Below are 22,443 nucleotides of genomic sequence, written 5' to 3'. Positions count from 1 at the left end.
GGCTGCTCTGATGCTGGTTAGCTTCACAATTCACCATGAGAACTGGAATGGGGGGCAGCAGACAAAGGAGCCAAGTCACTTTTCTCCACTTCCTGACAGTAGCAAGAGTTACCTGCAGTGAGGATGGAAATCTGGCTGCTGTCCCTGCTCCCTACAGGTCCCCTCCTGTCTGGTGCTTCGTGAAGGTACCTCTATCCCATGATACTCAGACTGAGGCTTGGGAGCTACAAGTGGTTCTTTAATGGGTCTCTTGCAGCTCTTTGCAGCACATGATATTAAAACACTGTGTGATTTAATTATTAACCAATCAGGATGCTTTTACTATGTTATTAACCAGTTATAGTTGATAAAATAATAATACTTGGTCAGACATTTTGCTGTGAGACTAATATGAATATACAGTAGTATAGTCAATGAAACAATGAATTCACACTACTGTGGCTCTTTTGGGTAATGCTGATCGCTAATCTGGCTCCCAAACTACTCTCTGTGATGGCAACAGCTCCTGCAAGGCCTCTTGGACACATGACTCCCCTCCAACAGGCACCACAGGGGATGCTGGGATCAGAATTATAGGAATGTTACCCCATAGTTTAGGACAGGAAGTGAAAAATACCAACCCCACTGATTCTGCAGTGGGGATTATGGGTAGTTGAATGAAGTTTGGCCCTTAAATGAGGTTGATGAACCAAGAGAAAGATAATGGAAACTACATAAATAAAAATACAAGCAAAATAAACAAAGGAGGCACCAAGAAACATGGGGGAAGGAGGGAACCATCAAACATGAGCTTCTCTGCATCTTCCTCTTTTGGCTTTCTGCAGAGATGAAGTTAGAAAGAGTTTGGATGTTGTTGTTCAAAGGTTCCAGCACATGACTGTGACATTGCACTCCATATGTTTGATGGAAATATGCTAATGAGTGTGAATATAATGTAACTGGAGTATGCTTTATGCAAAAAGTCTCTTGTAAAGTATCATTACTACTGCTGAGTGTGGTCATCCAATTTGTATGAATGTATCATTCTTGTATCTGAAACTAGGAATATGAAGTATAACTCTGGGGTCCTATTGAAATTATCAAAGTGTGGGCCATTAATGGTGGTTTGGATTCTGGATGGCTCCCAGAATTGGGGGGGAGGGATAGCTCAGTGGTTTGAGCATTGGCCTACTAAACCCAGGGTTGTGAATTCAATACTTGAGGGGGCCATTTAGGGATCTGGGGCAAAAATTGGGGATTGGTCCTTCTTCAAGTAGGGGGTTGGACTAGATGACCTCCTGAGGTCCCTTCCAACCCTGACCTTCTATGATTCTATGACAATTGCCTGTAAATGGCTCTGTTTACTTGCAAACCTTCCTGGGTGCATACAGGCCAGCCCTGGAAGAATGGAGGCTGGGGTCTCACAGAACATGTGACCATGTCACCTGGTACTGGAATCTATCTTAAATCTGGTACTTTTCCATTTAGAAGGAGGGGTGGGAACCCAGAGAGACAAAAGATTCCCGCCTTGTGCCAATGCTATAAAAGGGGGTGGAACATAACAAAGTGACTGCCGGTCATGAGAAAACCCCTAGTTACCACCTGAGCTGGAACTAACAAGGACTGTATCGGGTAAAGGATTGGGCCCAGACTAGGAAGGAGTCTAGTCTGTGAAAGAAGTTTATTGGAAGATCTCTGAGGGTGAGATTTTACCTGTAAACAGTTTCTTAATGTATTAAGCTTAGACTTGCGTGTTTTTGCTTTATTTTGCTTAGTGACTTACTTTGTTCTGTCTGTTATTACTTGAAACCACTTAAATCCGACTTTTGATACTTAATAAAATCACTTTTGTTTATTAATTAACCCACAGTAAGCGATTAATACCTGGGGGCACAAACAGCTGTGCATATCTCTCTATTAGTGTTATAGAGGGCAGACAATTTATGAGTTTACCCTGTATAAGCTTTATACAGAGTAAAACAGATTTATTTTGGGTTTGGATCTCATTGGGAACTGGGTGTCTGGGTGCTGGAGGCAGATAACCTGCTAAGCTGTTTTCAGTTAAGTCTGCAGCTTTGGGGGCATGGACCAGACCTGGGTCTGTGTTGCAGCAGGCCAGCATGTCTGGCTCAACAAGGCAGGGTTCTGGAGTCCCAAGCTCGCAGGGAAAATGGGCTCAGAGGTAATTTGAGCATGTCAGATGACAGTCCCAAGGGGGTTTCTGTGACTGAACCCATCACAATGACTGTGGTACTTCTCTCCTGGATCTCTGCAGAGAAAACTATCTTTTTCTTCAACCATACTCTCCCCACATGCATCCTTTCTTGGGTCTCTCTCTCTTCTCCCATCCTTATCCTCTCAAACTCCTCTTCCTGACTTTTGAGGCTCTGTCTGTGGCTATATTTCTGCTCTCGTGTCTTGTCTTCCCTTTCATACCCAATGCGCTCTGCCTGTTCCTCTCTCTATAACACACCATGGGTCCTGATTCTTCATGGCCTGCCACCTGGAGCATCACTTACCCCTCTACAAGGTAGGTGTAAAATGCTACCAGATCAGTATCCTCCACTCACTCACACAGATGGGAGTTTCTGACACTCACTTTATACAGGTGTAAGCAGTGACACAAGGTGAACCAGGAAGGCCCCTACTAGCAGCTTTGGACCTATTGACATGCTGTCTCTACACCTGCAACTGCTCACTCTTCCTGTGTGCCCACCTGTGCATCTTGTGCTCCCTTCCCCTTTTGATGCACATCCTTAATCCTCATTCCAACTTCAGTGACTCACACCATGATGCCTGCTCACGCAAAGTTGAAAAAAAGAAAATGTAACAGAGCAAACTATATGATCCATATTCCTGCTCCTCAGGGCAGAGCCCCCTCTTCCTTTGTTTGCCAGTCTGTCCTCTTTCCTCATCGCTCCCTGTCCCCAATGCTCAGCCATCATTATTTGTTGTTTAAGGTCTGACCCTGCCAGTCAGTGGGAGTTGAAGGCACTCTGCACTCCAAGAGCCTCTACCAGCCAGAGTTTCAGAATTGTTGAGCACCTACAATTCCAGTTGGATTCAGCAGGGGCTACAGATACTCAACCACTCTGAAAATCAGGTCTTTGTTTATAAACTCCTCAGGGCAGGGACCTGATCCTGTTCTTAGACTGATGTAAATTAACAGTAACTCCATTGAAGCCAATGGAGTTACACCACTAAAATACCAGTGTAATTGAGAGCAGAATAAGAGCACTGCTTTTCTTATAGGTCTGTAAAGCTGGCAGCACACCAGTTGTTATTAACAAGTAATAAGGTCTCAGTCTATATGTAATATTTCACGCTGATGGGTCATCATGAACATAGTACCTTTTTTATCCAAGGGACATGGGCTCTCTTCCTCAACAGCATAGAACACAGTCCTGGACATCAGACACTAGAGCAGGATTCTCACCTTGATGGGCAGCATTCAGTCCATTGTTTCAGTAAGGAGAATGCCCTGGGACAGAAGTTGACGGCTGTTCCTGGCACTTCAGATCAAATGAAGTCACTGATTCAGCTTTGCCAAAACCACAGTAATAGACCCCTTCTGTGCAGAAGGCACTTCTATCCCCAGAGCTAGTTCCCACCTGGGATGTGTCTGGCTGTCAACCTATTCCCCTGCTGTCATCCTGGAAATGGAATACAGACAAAAACCACAGACAAGAGCAGCCTGAGAAAACTCTGACATTCAGATAGAGAAAGGCAGAGTAAGTATTTATTTTGTTCAGATGTTCTCAAGCCCTGAAATAAAGCTTTCTTAGAAAACACTGAGGCTTCCTCTTAGCCAGACTAGGAATAGAAGATTTCCACTCTTATCTCACCGGATTTGCCAGACTGGAAGCTGAACCAAATATTTAGACCAATGATGGCATTCAATAAAAAATGCCCCTTTTGTAAAAAATAATCCACACACCGGATAGACTAAACTAAATCTGCTGAAAGAACAGAGTGTACAATATACATGCCAACCACTGCACCTCCCATATTCAAAACAACTGAATCCATGGCAAGAAAAACACATGGAGAACATGGCTATATAAACAAGGGTATAAATTAGACATTAAGGCAGAGAAGGGTCCTGCTGTCTAAGGTTCTAACTCAGGGGCAAAGCAATGCCTAAATGTGATCCCGAGTTCAATGGTTCAGCCCATATCCACCTGCACCTTCAGTACAGAAGTGCAGCCCATGGGGACTTCAGATTGCAGCATGTAATTCAAATTAAAATGGAGCATTGTACACTGGGCCTCTACACTCTGTAGAACACATTTACATCTTTAAAAGTGATGGGGGCTGGCATCTGGCTCCACGTTACACTGATTACATGCATTTCTCATTCCTAACACTGTGATAAATGAAGGGAGTGGCAGTAGCTCCCTTTTATGGGCACCCAGCCAGCCAGTTAGCTATAAAATCCCTGTTAGTAGCTGTTTTCTACTTGCTTTACCTGTAAAGGGTTAAAAAAGTCCATAGGTAAAAGGAAGGGAGTGGGCTCCTGACCAAAAGAGCCAATGGGAATGCTAGAACTTTTTAAAATTGGGAAAAAACTTCCCCTTTGTCTATCTGTTGTTGTTCTCTGGAGAGAGGAGATAGAGCAGAGACAGGGCTGGAGCTATGCTGTAAAAAGCTGTGGGCCAGGTATGAAAATCACCAGACCATACCTAGAAACTACTCATTTGAAACCCCAGATATGTAAGTAGATCAGGAAATGTCTAGGAAGATGCGATTAGGTTTATCTCTTCTATTTCTTTATGGCTTGTGGACTCCTCTTTGCTAACCCCAGGTGCTTTTGTTTTGCTTGTAACCTTTAAGATGGACCTCAAGAGAGCTATCTTGATGCTTAATCCTTGTAATTGTTTTTTTTTAAATCTAGCAAAAAGCCTAAGTTCCAAATGTATTTTCTTTCTTTTTTGTTTTTAATAAAATTTACCTTTTTTTAAGAACAGGATTGGATTTTTGTGTCCTAAGAGGTTTGTGCATATGTTGTTTAATTAGTTGGTGGCAACAGATGATTTCCTTTGTTTTCTTTCTCAGCTCTTCCCCAGAGTGTGTAAGTGTGTGTGTGTGTGTGTGTGTGTGTGTGTGTGTGACTGAAAGGGCTTGAGGGTAACACTCAGGAAGGAATTCCCAAGTGCGCCTTTCTGGGCTTCAAAAGGGAGTTTTGCACTTGGGTGGTGGCAGCATCTACCCATCCAAGGTCAGAGAAAAGCTGTAATCTTGTGAGTTTAATACAAACCTGGAGTGGTCAGTATTAATTTTTAGAATCCTTGTGGGCCCCCACCTTCTGCACTTGAAGTGCCAGAGTGGGGAATCAGCCTTGACAAACACTGTAAACTATTATTCCACTAATTAACTATCAACTTATACAAGGACCTAGGAATGGATATTTATAATATATAATAAGGATTCAAACAATGAAAGTCCAAGGAAGTAATAAAAAAGAGAAACTGAAATATTCATTTGTGAAATGAGGTATTACTGAAACCCAGTGAGACAATTAACATGCTTGGAATGTTAAAAATCACTGGATACACGCATATAAGAATGACAGAGTTGGCAGAGGAGGAGAGTGGTTGGCACTTTATATTAAAGACAAAATCAATTGCTTTTGAGCTATTGACAAGTCATAAGGATAAGACCTAGATGTGATAGATTCGGTCACAGAGACTCCCCTCGAGACTGTCACTCGATGAGCTGGGATACCACTGAGAACAACCCTCCTGCCAGAACAGGCGCCCCTCCACTCCTGTCTTGCTGAGTTAGACACTCCAGCACAGACTCAGAGGTTGGGCCATGCCTATCTGCAGTTCACTGAAACTGAGATTCACTCAGCCCAGAGGCTTCTCAGTTAACAGGGACTTTCCCAGAGGCCAGTGTTCAGCCTTTCTGGGAGCCTGAACCCCAAATAAATCTGTTTTACCCTGTATAAGCTTTATACAGAGTAAGTTCATAAATTGTCTGCCCTCGATAACACTGATAGAGAGATATGCACAGCTGTTTGCGCCCCCCCGGTATTACCACTTACTCTGGGTTTATTAATTAACAAAAGTGATTTTATTAAGTATAAAAAGTAGGATTTAAGTGGTTTCAAGTAATAACAGACAGAACAAAGTAAGTCACCAAGCAAAATAAAGCAAAAACATGCAAGGCTAAGCCTAATACATTAAGAAACTGATTACAAGTAATATCTCACCCTCAGAGATGTTCCAAAAAGCTTCATTCACAGATGAGACTCCTTCCTAGTCTGGGTCCAATCCTTTCCCCTGGTAGAGTCCTTGTTAGTTCCAGCAGACATCTCAGGTGGTAAGCAGGGGGTTTCTCATGACTGGCTGCCCCTTTTGTTCTGCTCCACCCCCTTTTATAGCTTTGGCACATGGCAAGAATCTTTTGTCGGTGCTTGTCCCCACCCCTGCCTCATCAATGGAAAAGTACAAGGATTAAGATGGATTTCGGTATCATGTGACATGGTCACATGTCACTGTAAGACCCCTAGTCTCCATTCTTCCTGGGTTGGCCCACACATACACAGGAAGACTTACAGGTAAATAAACCATTTACAACCAATTGTCCGAGTCAATGGGAGCCATCAAGACTCTAAACCACCATTAATGGCCCACACTTTGCATAATTACAATAGGACCTCAGAATTATACTTCATATGTCTAGCTTCAGATGCGAGAATGATACATGCATACAAATAGGAGGAATATATTCAGTAGGTTATAACCTTTATTATGATACCTTATAAGAGACCTTTTGCATAAAGCATATTCCAGTTACATCATATTCACACTCATAAGCATATTTCCATAAAAAATATGGAGTGCAACGTCACACTAGAATACTTGTGGATCCGTGTCTCATTGATAAACCCCAAGACAGGATACTGGTGGGGCTCTGTTAAAGCCCACCAAATCAGAGGAGGGGACAGGATGAGCCACTCCTCCAGCAGCTATTTATTATGTGTAGAAAGAAAAACTGCATCATCATGGGGGATTTCAAAGTGGGGTAGATGTGCTGGAGGTCACATGCTGCCACTAGTAAAACATTCTTGTAGTTTCTAAAAATTATAGAAGATACCTTTCTAACTCAAAATATGTTGTCACCAAGTCAGGGTTAGTCTATATTAGGCTTCGTTCTGATAGATTAAAATGACTTGATCTCTGAACTAAAAATCAATGGTTGCTGACCATGGTGCAAGTCATCAAGACCTGATTTCTTTTGTTAAAAGCAAACAGAATATAGTCCTGACCAGTAATAGATATATACTTGGTGCTTTAAAAGGGACAAATTCCCAAAATTGAAAATAATCATGAGCAAGATTGAGTGGGAGGAAATATTTAAACCCCAAAATATTAATAATAATGGGAATTGCTTAAGAATGCTTTATTAGATGCCTAAACCCCCCACAATTCACAGCTACAAAAGAAGGCTTCTTACTTAAAAAAATATATATATATATAGACTGGTCAGGACTATATTCTGTTTGCTTATAACACAAGAAATTAGGTCTTGATGACTTTCCCTCTCAGAAACCATCAATTTTATATATAGAGAGTATAATATAATTCCATATCTACAAATGGAAAAATGGAGAAGTTGATTGCAATGAGTATAAATCAGCTGTTAGGAAATAGACAATTAATAAGGAAAGCTTAAGCATTAATGAAAAGTCTGTGGCCGGTAGAGTTAAGGACATTAAGAAATTATTTAAATATATCAGGAACAAAAGAAATCCTAGCAATAGTATAGGTCTAGACAAGAATGGTAAAATTGTCAATCATGATTCAGAAAAGGCAGAAGTATTGAATATTTCTGTTCTGTATTTTGAAAGATGAAGGATTATTTTAAAGTGATAATGAAGTACATATTATTCCATCAACAAGTAGGGGGAATGGTAAACAGCAACTATTAAAAGTTAAACTTTTCTAAATCTGCAGGACTGGATAACTTGTACATAAAAGTGTTAAAAGAATTGGGTGAGGAGCTCTATGAATCATTAATATTGCTTTTTACTAAATCTTCAAACATGGCAGGAGTTCCAGAAGGCTAGATAAAAAGCCAATGTTGTGCTAATATTTAAAAAGGATAAAAAGGATGACTTGGGAATGTATATGCTAGTTACCTTGACATCAATCTGAGGCAAAATCATGAAAAGGCTAATATAGGACTCAATCAGTAAAGAATTAAAAATGGTAGCATAATTAATGCCAATCAACATTTTTTATGGATAGTAAGTCTTCTCAAACAAACTTGGTATAGTTTTTTTTTATGAGGTCATAAGTTTAGTTGATAAAGGTAACTGTGTTGACATAATATTCTTAGACTTCGGTAAGGAGTTTGATTTAGGCCTGCGTAACATTCTGCTAAAAAATAGTACTGTACAATATCACTGAAGCCCATAGTAAATAGATTAAATACTGGTTAACTGTTAGATTGCAAAAAGTAATTTGTAAATGGGGAATCATCATCCTATGTGGTTGCTTCTAGTGAGGCCCCACAGAGTGGTAAATGATGGTGGAGTGGTAAGTAATGATAGGGGCAGTTTAGTTATTCAGATTGATCTGAATCACTTGGTAAGGTGGGCTCCTTGGAACAACACGATTTTTAACACAACAACAATCAAATGTTAAAATAAAAGGAGTAGTTGGGGCACCTTAGAGACGAACAAATTTATTGGAGCATAAGCTTTCATGAGCTACAGCTCACTTCATCGGATCCATTCAGTGGAAAATACAGTGGGGAGATTTATATACACAGAGACATGAAACAATGGGTGTTATCAAAGACACTGTAAGGAGAGTGATCACTTAAGGTGAGCTAATTCCAGCAGGAGAGTGGGGGGGGGGGAGGGGGGAGAGAAGAAGAAAACCTTTTGTAGTGATAATCAAGGTGGGCCATTTCTAGCAGTTGACAAGAACGTCTGAGGAACAGTGGGGGTGGGGTTGTGGGAAATAAACATGGGGAAATAGTTTTACTTTGTGTAATGACCCATCCTCTCCCAGTCTCTATTCAAGCCTAAGTTAATTGTATTCAGTTTGCAAATTAATTCCAATTCAGCAGTCTCTCATTGGAGTCTGTTTTGGAAGTCTTTTTGTTGTAATATTGCGACTTTTAGGTCTGTAATCGAGTGACCAGAGAGATTGAAGTGTTCTCTGACTGGTTTATGAATGTTTTAATTCTTGACATCTGATTTGTGTCCATTTATTCTTTCACGTAGAGACTGTCCAGTTTGACCAATGTACATGGCAGAGGGGCACTGCTGGCACATGATGGCATATATCACATTGGTAGATGTGCAGGTGAACGAGCCTCTGATAGTGTGGCTGATGTTATTAGGCTCTGTGATGGTGTCCCCTGAATAGATATGTGGATACAATTGGTAACGGGCTTTGTTGCAAGGATAGGTTCCTGGGTTAGTGGTTCTGTTGTGTGGTGTGTGGTTGCTGGTGAGTATTTGCTTCAGGCTGCAGGGCTGTCTGTAAGCAAGGACTAGCCTGTCTCCGAAGATCTGTGAGAGTGATGGGTCGTCCTTCAGGATAGGTTGTAGATCCTTGATGATGCGTTGGAGAGGTTTTAGTTGGGGGCTGAAGGTGATGGCTAGTGGCGTTCTGTTATTTTCTTTGTTGGGCCTGTCCTGTAGTAGGTGACTTCTGGGTACTCTTCTGGCTCTGTCAATCTGTTTCTTCACTTCAGCAGGTGGGTAGTGTAGTTGTAAGAATGCTTGATAGAGATCTTGTAGGTGTTTGTCTCTGTCTGAGGGGTTGGAGCAAATGTGGTTGTATAGTAGAGCTTGGCTATAGACAATGGATCGTGTGATGTGATCTGGGTGAAAGCTGGAGGCATGTAGGTAGGAATAGCGGTCAGTAGGTTTCCGGTATAGGGTGGTGTTTATGTGACCATTGCTTATTAGCACCGTAGTGTCCAGGAAGTGGATCTCTTGTGTGGACTGGTCCAGGCTGAGGTTGATGGTGGGATGGAAATTGTTGAAATCATGGTGGAATTCCTCAAGGGCTTCTTTTCCATGGGTCCAGATGATGAAGATGTCATCAATATAGCGCAAGTAGAGTAGGGGCATTAGGGGACGAGAGCTGAGGAAGCGTTGTTCTAAGTCAGCAATAAAAATGTTCGCATACTGTGGGGCCATGCGGGTACCCATAGCAGTGCCGCTGGTTTGAAGGTATACATTGCCCCCAAATGTGAAATAGTTATAGGTGAGGACAAAGTCACAAAGTTCACCGGAAACCTACTGACCACTATTCCTACCTACATGCCTCCAGCTTTCACCCAGATCACATCACACAATCCATTGTCTACAGCCAAGCTCTACGATACAACCACATTTGCCCCAACCCCTCAGACAGAGACAAACACCTACAAGATCTCTATCAAGCATTCTTACAACTGCTGGAAATTGTCAACTGCTGGAAATGGCCCACCTTGATTATTACTACAAAAGGTCCCCTCTCCCACCCCTCGTGCTCTCCTGCTGGTATTAGCTCATCTTAAGTGATCACTCTCCTTACAGTGTGTATGATAACACCCATTGTTTCATGTTCTCTGTGTATATAAATCTCCTCACTGTATTTTCCACTGAATGCATCTGATGAAGTGAGCTGTACGAAAGCTTATGCTCAAATAAATGTGTTGTGGCACCTTAGAGACTAAGTCCTCCTATTCTTTTTGCGGATACAGACGAACCTGGCTGCTGCTCTGAAACCAAATGTTAGGTTGTGCATCTAGAAAAAAAGAATGTAGCTCACACTTATTTGATGGGGGGAGTGTGTCTTGAAAGCAGCGACTCTGAAAAGGACTCGGCCTCATGGTAGATAATCAGCTGAATATGAACTCCCAGTGTGGTGCTGTAGCTAAAAGAATGAACATGATTCTTGAATGGATAAGCTGGGGAATATCAAGTAGGACTAAGGAGGTGGTAAAACTTCTGTACACAGCACTACTGAGACTGTTACTGGAATAATGTGTCCAGTTCTGGTGTTGACACTTGAAAAAGAATGTTGACAAATTATGAAGGGTTCAGAAAAGAGCTGCAAGAAAGACTTGGGGTCTGGAAAACCTGCCTTAGAGTGAGAAATTTAAGAAGCTCAATCTGTTTAGATTAACCAAGAGAAGGTTAAGAGGTGCCTTGATCACAATCTAGTACCTGCATGGGGAAGAGATGTCTGATAGCAGAGGGCTGTTAAATCTAGCATAAGAAGGCATCACAAGATCCAACAGAGCTAGACAAAACCGAACTAGAAATAAGGCACAATTTTATAATGAGGGTAATTAACTACTGGAACAATTTACCTAGGGATGTGACAGATTCTCAATCACTTGGAGTCTTTAAATCAAGACTGAATATCTGTTTAAAAGATATGCTATAACTCAAACTGAAGTTATGGGCTTGAAGAACAAATTATATGGTGAGGTTCTCTGGCCTGTGTTATGCTGGAGGTAAGACTAGTTGATCATAATGGTCCCTTCTGGTCTTAAAATCTATGACTCTATGAAAAGTCTTTAAAGAGGTGCACAGCTTTCTTGGCAATGCATGCCTGGTTAAAACCCTGCTGACCTATAAAATTATTAAAAATCTCAGAGGAAAATGTGTGTGTGATACAGAGGAAATTTTAATTATTATTTGTAATTACAAGGCAGAGTACATCTCTTTTTAAAAAAAGTTTCTTCAATAGAATAAAGAAGAAAACTTAAATGGGAATTGTCCTCACATAGCTGACAACATTTGAAAGGAAAAAGGATATTTGGAGAGGGGGAAAAACAGGGACATGGGGCTAAAGTCTTGTTTCAGTGTAACAAATGTAAATCCAGAATAACTCTACTGAAGTCAATGAAGTTAACCTACATTTACACTGGAGTAACAGAGTAGAATCTGGCTTACACTTTTAAATGTAAAATTTTGCATTTTTATAAAATTAGACAGTTTCCCCCCAAATCAAAATAAAATGAGAAAACTTCCAGTTTGGAGGTTTTAAAATTTCTTTGGGAATATTTTTGTCCAGCTCATGAACCTATTTCTCCCTGGCCTTGACCCTGGTATTGTTACTTAGGACTATGCACAGTGGGTGAAAATACTACCAAATCAGAATGGTAGGCTTTTACACTCACTTTGCATTGAATGAATGATGCAAAACCAGATGAAACCTGTCCATTTCAATGGAGTTTTGTTTTGTGATTTTGGGGTCATTCAAATCCAGAAAACTCAGGAGGATTCAAACCCTAAGCGGGTGAAAACAAGAACAAAAAAAGTTGACACAAAACCACTCTGATGCGAATTCGCCATGCTTTGCACAAGTCTAGTGAGCAATGTAAACCCATGCCTGCAAACTGTCTTATTGGAATCTGGAGAGTAGTGGAGTGAGGAGGGAGGAAGCATGTACAGTAGATTTATGAATCAGCTTCTCAGACAGATGGGAAAGGAAACAGGAACTCAAAACAGAATAATGCTACACAGAATATGTTTGTTTAAAAAAATCCCAGACTGCCACCATCTGGTTCTGATTTGGGGCTGTGGCTAAATAGACATACAACTGAAAAGGCAACACCAGATGTCTTGCTGTTGATCTACAGGAAGCAGAGCAGCAACTTGTCTTGACTCATCATCAGGATATCTGTCTCCCCCCAAAAAAAGCAGAAAAAAACATATCATTTCTGCCTGCAGACCACACTTTTGGTTGTGCCAACATGCAGGATGCACATACTGTACACAAAAATCCAGTCACCAAATGCAGAAGTCTGCCCTAATCAGTTACATCTGCTCTAGAGTCTGGTTATCAGGTGACAATCACAGCTGGCCAAATGAGATCTCCCATGGCACAGATCAGAAGAATCTACCTAATCAGGAGGGCAAAACAGGGCCACATTCAGACTCTTTGGAATGATATTAGGGGACTGCACTGACCAGGACTTCTTTGTAATGAACAAAAGAATTGAGAGTTAAAGGCTCAGGGACATTCAGGAGCATGAGGGTTTCACTTTATTCAAACAATCAATTACTGAGACCATAAGCCAGATACACAGTTTCTGCTACCTTCCAAACCACTTTATGCTACACAAGGATCTGCTGGCATAGCTCCTGAGGCAGAGGGGATACCAGGTGAGCTCCAAATGTGTCACTAACAGCAAGGAGCTGAACAGAGGTTGCATGAACCTCTCAGAGCCATTATTCTCACTAGACATTAAGGGGGCATCCCTGCCTGGAAGAGAGATGTTCTGGGAGCTGGAGCTGCTTATACTATTTTCACTGAATCAGCAAAGGTCCCCTGCGGTTAGGAGCCAGCTCCATTGGCCAATTTACTGTACAGGAGCCTTCATTTCCTTCTGCCCTTTAAGAAAAGATGACAAGTGTGTGCATGTGCATCATGGGTGGTGTGTGAACCACCGGCTTGGGGAAGCTAGCCCCTGCCCTTTCTTCTCCCCTCCCCCACTAGAGCTCAGAACCCCGCACTGCGGCTGCCAGCCCCACCGCCCTAGCCCCGGGATACCCAAGCGCCTCCAGCCCTGGAGCACCGGGCAGGCGGGCGGCGCAGGCCCCAGTGCCCCAGCCCTGGAGCACCGAGAGTGCAGCCCCCAGTGCCCCCAGCCCCGGAGAGAGGGGCAGGCTGCGCAGCCCCCAGCCCCGTGTGGTGTTCAGATGTTGATGTTTGTTAGTACCTTGCCTGGCTTCTACAACACCCCAGAGCACCAGAGTGCAGTGCAAGCACTGGCCCCAGCTGCCCAGAGTCTTGGGCCGCAGGCCGGACCACACTAGCCCCAGCAGGAAGCGGCCTGGGGGAGGAGTGTGGGTGGGGCCATGCAGGGCTGTTTGGGGAGGAGCCTCCCCTGGCCTGTGATAGCCGCCGCCCATGATGTGCATATATATCGAGGTTATATGTTCTTGAAAATCCTTCTTCAGGCAAGATCTGGAAACTGTCGACTCCTACAGGTATCTCAGGAGGTATTTAGGAAAAATAATTCAAATAACTAACTGACTCCTTATAACTTGGTTTAGTGACAAGTAAGGGCTGTGTGTTTATATGGAAGGCAGTGTTGCCAACTTTCATGATTTTATTGCCAGTCTTGAAATATCTGATGTTTTATTAGAAGTCCCAGTTTCTAGAAGCATGTGATTAGGTGAGAATCTCAGCTTTCACATTAAAATAAAAGTTTCTAGTTCTCATAGTCACAGAAAAACTGAGTGCACACGAAAGGGTCAAATAAAAATAACCCAAAATGTATAATTGTTTTTAAAAAAACCTCATGATTTTTAATCTAATTTCATGATTTTTTGAGGCTGAATATCCCTAAAGCTGAAGCCTGGATAATCGCCCTTAAGAAAGCGGTACCAGCCCAATCATTCAGGATATTTAAAACTAGGTTTGACAAAAACACTAGATGATGTCCTGTTGGGAACCAAACTGTAGGGGCCTGATGATTGATGCAGACCCTCCCCACTGCCCTTAATAGTAAACCTGGCCAACATTTTTCAATTAAATTTTTTGCTGAAAATTTGACCCCCCCACAAATGGATAAAAAGGGTTCATTGTTTGGTTTTTGACCAGTTGGTCCTTTTAAAAAAAATTCAATAAATTTGGTAAGCCCCTAAAATTTTTGGGAATTTTTTTTTGGCTGACTTTTTAACAGCTCTACCTAATAGATCTTTTTCAGCTCTAAACTCTAGGGTTCTCATCTTTACGGAGACATGGTGTCAGAAGGTGATGACTGGGAGCAAGACAGATCAACTTTCAACCCTCTCCCTCCATGATTTCCCCCCCCCCCCCAAGATAGAAAAATATTCTAAAGTAGATACTGAAAAAAAAATCCAGGGAGGAATTAACAAGATAGGCACATGACAGTCAGCATCTCTCATAAGTACACACTATTGCAACACTTCTTTTAACCATCCCTACCTTGTGTGTAGCCCCCTCACTCTGTGTTAAGTTCAAACTGACTGTGAGCTTCTTGAGGCAGGTGTTACAAGAGGTATATATGTAACCCTTCTGCCCGTCAGAGTTGGCAGCAACACGGGCCGGGTTCAGTATCTAGGGGTTCCATTCCAATAACACAATGCAAAATCGGCTAGAGCCCCCACCCAGTGACCTGGGACAAATATATACCACCCCCGCTGGGCGCCTCCAAGAGGCAATACTTCCCCTCTTGCAAACAGAGTCTGAGTGTAGCAAAAGCCTTTTAATAACAGAGAGAAACAATGTGGCATTATGTTGGGGAAACACCACCAACAGGATTCATAACACAACCCATGAGCAAAAACCCCACCCCAAGCAAATTGAGGCATGTCGTTTCCCTTTGGTTCTTGAAACCAGCAACCCAAAATCACCCAAAGTCCCAAAAGTCCAACAACCCAAAAGTCTGTCCCTGGTCAGGACAGCCCCAGAGTTTGAAAATTTATCTGCAGAGTTTTACCTCCCAACCTGGGTGGAGATGGGGGCGGGGTTTAAGGGGCACCTTACATGGTCCAAAGCTGATTGCCCCACCTCTCCATGGGGCTCCACTCCACTTCACCAGCCGTCCCACAAATCGCTCTGCCAGCCACCCCCACCGGACCAGGGGGATGAGGCTTTCTTCCGGCAGCTCACGGAAGCTACTAGATCGCATGCCCCGATTCTCATGGGTGACTTTAATTTTCCTGATATCTGCTGGGAGAGCAATACAGCGGTGCATAGACAATCCAGGAAGTTTTTGGAAAGCATAGGGGACAATTTCCTGGCGCAAGTGCTAGAGGAGCCAACTAGGGGGGGCGCTTTTCTTGACCTGCTGCTCACAAACCGGGTAGAATTAGTGGGGGAAGCAAAAGTGGATGGGAATCTGGGAGGCAGTGACCATGAGTTGGTTGAGTTCAGGATCCTGACGCAGGGAAGAAAGGTAAGCAGCAGGATACGGACCCTGGACTTCAGGAAAGCAGACTTCAACTCCCTCAGGGAACGGATGGCCAGGATCCCCTGGCGGACTAACTTGAAGGGGAAAGGAGTCCAGGAGAGCTGGCTGTATTTCAAGGAATCCCTGTTGAGGTTACAGGGACAAACCATCCCGATGAGTCTAAAGAATAGTAAATATGGCAGGCGACCAGTTTGGCTTAATGGTGAAATCCTAGCGGATCTTAAACATAAAAAAGAAGCTTACAAGAAGTGGAAGGTTGGACATATGACCAGGGAAGAGTATAAAAACATTGCTCAGGCATGTAGGAATGATATCAGGAGGGCCAAATCGCACCTGGAGCTGCAGCTAGCGAGAGATGTCAAAAGTAACAAGAAGGGTTTCTTCAGGTATGTTGGCAACAAGAAGAAAGCCAAGGAAAGTGTGGGCCCCTTACTGAATGAGGGAGGCAACCTAGTGACAGAGGATGTGGAAAAAGCTAATGTACTCAATGCTTTTTTTGCCTCTGTCTTCACTAACAAGGTCAGCTCCCAGACTGCTGCGCTGGGCATCACAAAATGGGGAAGAGATGGCCAGCCCTCTGTGGAGATAGAGGTGGTTAGGGACTATTTAGAAAAGCTGGATGTGCACAAGTCCATGGGGCCGGACGAGTTGCATCCAAGAGTGCTGAAGGAATTGGCGGCTGTGATTGCAGAGCCATTGGCCATTATCTTTGAAAACTCGTGGTGAACGGGGGAAGTCCCAGATGACTGGAAAAAGGCTAATGTAGTGCCAATCTTTAAAAAAGGGAAGGAGGAGGAGCCAGGGAACTACAGGCCAGTCAGCCTCACCTCAGTCCCCAGAAAAATCATGGAGCAGGTCCTCAAAGAATCAATCCTGAAGCACTTACATGAGAGGAAAGTGATCAGGAACAGCCAGCATGGATTCACCAAGGGAAGGTCATGCCTGACTAATATAATTGCCTTTTATGATGAGATTACTGGTTCTGTGGATGAAGGGAAAGCAGTGGATGTATTGTATCTTGACTTTAGCATAAAGTTTTTGACACGGTCTCCCACAGTATTCTTGTCAGCAAGTTAAGGAAGTATGGGCTGGATGAATGCACTATAAGGTGGGTAGAAAGCTGGCTAGATTGTCGGGCTCAACGGGTAGTGATCAATGGCTCCATGTCTAGTTGGCAGCCGGTATCGAGTGGAGTGCCCCAGGGGTCGGTCCTGGGGCCGGTTTTGTTCAATATCTTCATAAATGATCTGGAGGATGGTGTGGATTGCACTCTCAGCAAATTTGCGGATGATACTAAACTGGGAGGAGTGGTAGATACCCTGGAGGGGAGGGATAGGATACAGAAGGACCTAGACATATTGGAGGATTGGGCCAAAAGAACTCTGATGAGGTTCAATAAGGATAAGTGCAGGGTCCTGCACTTAGGATGGAAGAATCCAATGCACCGCTACAGACTAGGGACCGAATGGCTAGGCAGCAGTTCTGCGGAAAAGGACCTAGGGGTGATAGTGGACAAGAAGCTGGATATGAGTCAGCAGTGTGCCCTTGTTGCCAAGAAGACCAATGGCATTTTGGGATGTATAAGTAGGGGCATAGCGAGCAGATCGAGGGATGTGATCATTCCCCTCTATTCAACATTGGTGAGGCCTCATCTGGAGTACTGTGTCCAGTTTTGGGCCCCACACTACAAGAAGGATGTGGATAAATTGGAGAGAGTCCAGCGAAGGGCAACAAAAATTATTAGGGGTCTAGAACACATGACTTATGAGGAGAGGCTGAGGGAGCTGGGATTGTTTAGCCTGCAGAAGAGAAGAATGAGGGGGGATTTGATAGCTCCTTTCAACTACCTGAAAGGGGGTTCCAAAGAGGATGGCTCTAGACTGTTCTCAATGGTAGCAGATGACAGAACGAGGAGTAATGGTCTCAAGTTGCAGTGGGGGAAGTTTAGATTGGATATTAGGAAAAACTTTTTCACTAAGAGGGTGGTGAAACACTGGAATGCGTTACCTAGGGAGGTGGTAGAATCTCCTTCCTTAGAGGTTTTTAAGGTCAGGCTTGACAAAGCCCTGGCTGGGATGATTTAACTGGGAATTGGTCCTGCTTTGAGCAGGGGGTTGGACTAGATGACCTTCAGGGGTCCCTTCCAACCCTGATATTCTATGATTCTATGAGCTGCTCCAGGCATCCAACAAACTGCTCTGCTCCACCAGCCACTCCGCTCTGCCAGCTGTCCCGTAAACGGCTCTGCAAGATATCTTCAGGCTCCTCCACTACTTAACACAACACTCAGTGATTTCAGCTCTTAGTAAGTTTAGCTCTTTTGTGATTTCAGCTTGTAGCCGGGGGGGGGGCAGTGGTGTACCAGCACTGAGGCTCAAAGTGCAGTCAGCTCAGCAGCCTGTAACTAGATTCCTAATGGAATCAAAATTAGCTCTGATATTCCACAGTGGAGAGAGGAAAAAGTGCAATTAGCATGTAAGGCAAGCCATACCACCAAGTATTAATATTTGTCCCTCAACCTCTCTCTCTTCACTGGGTTTTGGAACCCATGACCCTTGCTTAGCAAGTGCTGCTTAGTTGATGGTGAGTCCCTCCATCCTAACAAAAGGCCAAGTACAGTTCCACTGTCCTGGATTCACATAATCAGGATAACAACAATTTATTCCTGCACCAACAACAGAAACTGGGGCTCCTAGAGCAGCCAAAGTGACTATCTAGGCAGGGTGGGTGTGCCTATGCAAATGAGATCAGCCCTTAAAGTTCTTTTCCACAATCCACCATGACTCGCCACCAGATGTCAGGGTAGAGCTCATCCTGACTCTGCTTACATATATAAAAGAGAGATCTGTTTATGTAGATAATATAAATAGTGCTATCTGCTGAAACAACCATACATATCATTGTTCATACATTTGTAGGTTCAGTAATTTGTTATGTACCACAAATGGCTTCCCAAGTACAGCTCTTAACATCAGAGACTGTGTATTTTAAGTATCTGTAAAGTGCAATACACACATATAATCACTGTATAAATAATACCAAAGAAAGTAACTGCTTATCTATTCTCGTCTACATAGGTTCTTATACTGTGTTTATCATCACAGTATCTGAGTACCTTACAGGGGAGCATTAAGCGATATTACAACACATCTGTTGTTACCCGGGATTCTTTCAACCCAAAGCTCTTGGTAACTTTTACTCTGTGCGAGGTGGTGTCAGGAAATAAATCAGGGGAGACAGCCATCCGACCCATAGATGGCTGGCACAAACAGGACAACACAAGAGTGCTTTCACTTAAAACTAAACTTTACTTAGTCTCAAGCGCTTATACACACGTCCGCAAGAGGTTAGTAAAACACCCCCAACCCTTGATAATTACCAAAGCTGAATGTGACTCTCGAGTGGCACAGTGGCAGCCCGTCTGCTGCTGGGAAGCACGAGATGCATCCAGAGAGAAAAAGAGTCCAGTCCTGAAGAGTCCCCCAACCTCAAACTTTCCCCTGTTATTTATACATTAGTAATAGAATGACATGTCCCTTAAAGAAAACTTGTTAAGCAAGCAGTTCCAATGGGCAAGCAAAAGGCTCCTCCTGATTATCGATTAACCAGGTGTGGGTTTTTCCCAGAGTTTGCAGCCTTGAGGCCCCAATAGACATTCCTGGGGCAGATCCTGCTCTTCTAAGATGCATGTATCAGCAACTTCAACACAATCCTTATCAGGAAGGACAGGAGATCAAGCTGCCCTCTCTGTGGCACCAAAAACCCCCCTCCCCTCCATCCTTGGTTAAGCTAAGCCTGCTGACTTGGCTATTTACAGCCTGCTGACTTGGCTGGTTTTAGCAAAAAGCCATAGTGGTTTCAGGCACTTTACTGGTTTGCCAAAGTCTCCCCGTACAGTGTCACCCATTGTTCATTCTCTAATCCTTTCCCCAGGGGGAGAAGCATGCACAGTGAAGTGTCCTGTTTTGGTAAGGTGTTAGGTTTTTGTTTTTTTTTAATATAATATCCATGTTGCTATATGCTTATGTTAGAGAAGGCAAAGGCCAAAGAAATGTGCCTTGCACTTGGAGAGGAAGAAGCTGAGATTTGTGATGGTTCCTGTTCCTGGGTGAATTCATGTTACAATCTTGGCTTGGCCCCCAAGAAAGTTCTGTTTCCCCCATGAACAAGCTTTATCCTTCTCGTAGAGAGTTCCATTGGGCCAGAGAAGCAGCATTTTCAATCACAGTCTTCATCCTGGAGCTTTAGGCAGGCTTTTAGCTGTCCAGGGCCCAGGTCATGAAGTGCCTTGAAGATAAGGACTGAGACCCTGAACTTGATTTGAAATGGTATGGGAAGCAGGAGGGCAGGTTTGATGTGTTTATGGTAGCCCGTGCTGCTGAGAGACATACTACAGCATTTTGTACTAGGTGGAGTTTCTTCAGTGCTGAAGGCTTCATGCCCAAGTATGTTGCATTGCATTGCAGTCTGGCTGAATGATGATGAATGCATGAATAACTGAGGCCAGCTCATCATTCACCAGGGTGGGATGGAGTCTTCTAGCTCAGTGACTCTCAACCTTTCCAGACTACTGTACCCCTTTCAGGAGTCTGATGTGTCTTGCATACCCCCAAGTTTCATCTCCCTTAAAATCTACTTTCTTACAAAATCAGAAAAAAATACAAATGTCTCACAGCCACACTATTACTGAAATATTGCTTACTTTCTCATTTTTACCATATAATAATAAAATCAATTGGAATACAGATATTGTACTTACATTTCAGAGTAGCATAGTCTATAAAGCAGTATAAACAAGTCATTGTATGAAATTTTAGTTTGTACTGACTTCGCTAGTGCTTTTTATGTAGCCTGTTGTACAATTAGGCAAATATCTAAATAAGTTGATGTACCCTGGGAAGATCTCTGTATCTCCAGGAGTATACATGCCCCTTTTGAGAACCACTTTTCTAGCTGACCAGAAATGGTAGCAGCATCCACAAGTAATGCATTGTGTGTGACAGCTCAGTGTCCAGAAGGCATCCCAGAACACTTCTAATCTATGGACTGAATTGACCAATCATGGGTGAGTACCTTCACCCAAAGAAGACTGCACTGTGGCTGCAAACTCTTTAATGCCCTTTCTTCTGCCCACCAGCATATGCTCCTGTCATGCTTGGGGTCAGTTTCAACCAGCTGTTCTTCATCCTCATCAGCTGTGTTATTGCATATTGCTGGCAATCGAGGCCCTGATGTCTGACTAGTTCATCTGGTGGTTGCAGGTAGGTGTTGAAAAGGACCAGAGAGAGAACTGATCCTTGTGGGACTCCACAAGTGAAGTGCCATTTGCCATCACTACTCATAGGGTGTCTCCCTCCAGGAGGGACTCAACCCATTTTAGTGCCTTACCTTTGACTCCTTCTACTTCTCACAGGCAAGACAGCAGTATCTCATGGTTAAGGCTAAAATTTTCATCACAGATATTTTTAGTAAAAGTCACGGACAGATCACGGGGAATAATGAAAAATTCAGGAAGCCCCTGACCTGTCCCTGACTTTTACTAAAAATATCCATGATAAAATGAGGAGCCAGGGCAGCTGCAGGTGGGCTGAGAGCTCCAGGGTCCCCCTCTGATGGTGGCGGTGAACTCTGGGGGATCCCTCTGCCGCCAAGAGGCTCGGAGCTCCTGAGGTCCCACCTGCCAGAGAGCTGCAAGGGTCCTCCTGCCGCCTGCGGTGGCCAGGAGCTACAGGAGGTCCGCCTGCTGCCGCTGGTGCAGCTCCTAGCCAGGGCTGGCTGAAGTCACCGAGGTCTTTGGAAGTCACAGAAGCTGTGACTTCGTGATTAAATCACAGCCTCTCTCATGGTCAACATTTCAAATGCTGCAGAGGGGTCCAGGAGGATGAAAATGGATTATCATGTCTGCCTTCTGTCCATTGACAGGAAGAGCTCATCCATCAGTGCCACTTAAGTAATTTCAGTTCTGTGTCCTGGCATGAATCCAGATTGTGCCAGGTCTAGAATATTAGCTTAAATTATATGACCCTATAGTTACCTTTTGTCTAGCTTCTCTGTGATCTTACTCAGGAATTAAGGTTTGGGCAGTAATTGGGTAGGGCCAATGTATCCAGAGTGAGTTTCTTCAGTGTTGGTCAGACTATTGTGTGTCTGAAGAAGGAAGGGAAGATTCCCTCTTTGAGGCATTGCTGTTTTGGTCAGGAGTGGCACTGGTTGCTCATGACTCTCTTTCCCAAACCAGGAAGGACATGAGTTAGATTCATAAGTCTTGGGCTGAGATTCCTTTAGGGCATCCAGAACTTCTTGATGAGTAAACGTACTGAACTTTGGGAATGTAGGTGGGCTGCTGGTTGGTGTATGCAGGCAGAATGGATCCATGTTGTTTGGAAGCTTTCTGGAATCTACATGATCTTTTCAATGAAGAAGGATGATAGTTCCTCACAGCACTTGGTGCTTTATTCTGATGTCCGCTGAAGGCACTTAGGACTGATGAAGTGATTACCTATTCAGGATAGCTCTTTGAGGTGAGATTTTTTTGTTGTGTTCTTCCATTGA

At 43.5% G+C, this 22,443-nt stretch overlaps 1 protein-coding gene across 2 annotated transcripts in view; it reads right to left on the bottom strand.

Moving 5' to 3' along the window:
* ACCS (1-aminocyclopropane-1-carboxylate synthase homolog (inactive)) overlaps nt 1-19,368 on the bottom strand; it is an 86,805-nt gene extending 67,437 nt beyond the window's left edge. For both annotated transcript variants that reach the window (XM_073348052.1, XM_073348054.1), the window contains exon 1: nt 19,271-19,368. The gene's annotated coding sequence lies outside the window, so the exon portion shown is untranslated. The remainder of the gene's footprint in view (nt 1-19,270) is intronic.
* Between the last annotated feature and the right edge of the window lie 3,075 nt (nt 19,369-22,443).

The sequence above is a fragment of the Lepidochelys kempii genome, chromosome 6 (genome assembly GCF_965140265.1).
Source record: "Lepidochelys kempii isolate rLepKem1 chromosome 6, rLepKem1.hap2, whole genome shotgun sequence".
NCBI lineage: Eukaryota > Metazoa > Chordata > Testudines > Cheloniidae > Lepidochelys > Lepidochelys kempii.
This window is presented reverse-complemented; position numbering and strand designations above follow the sequence as displayed.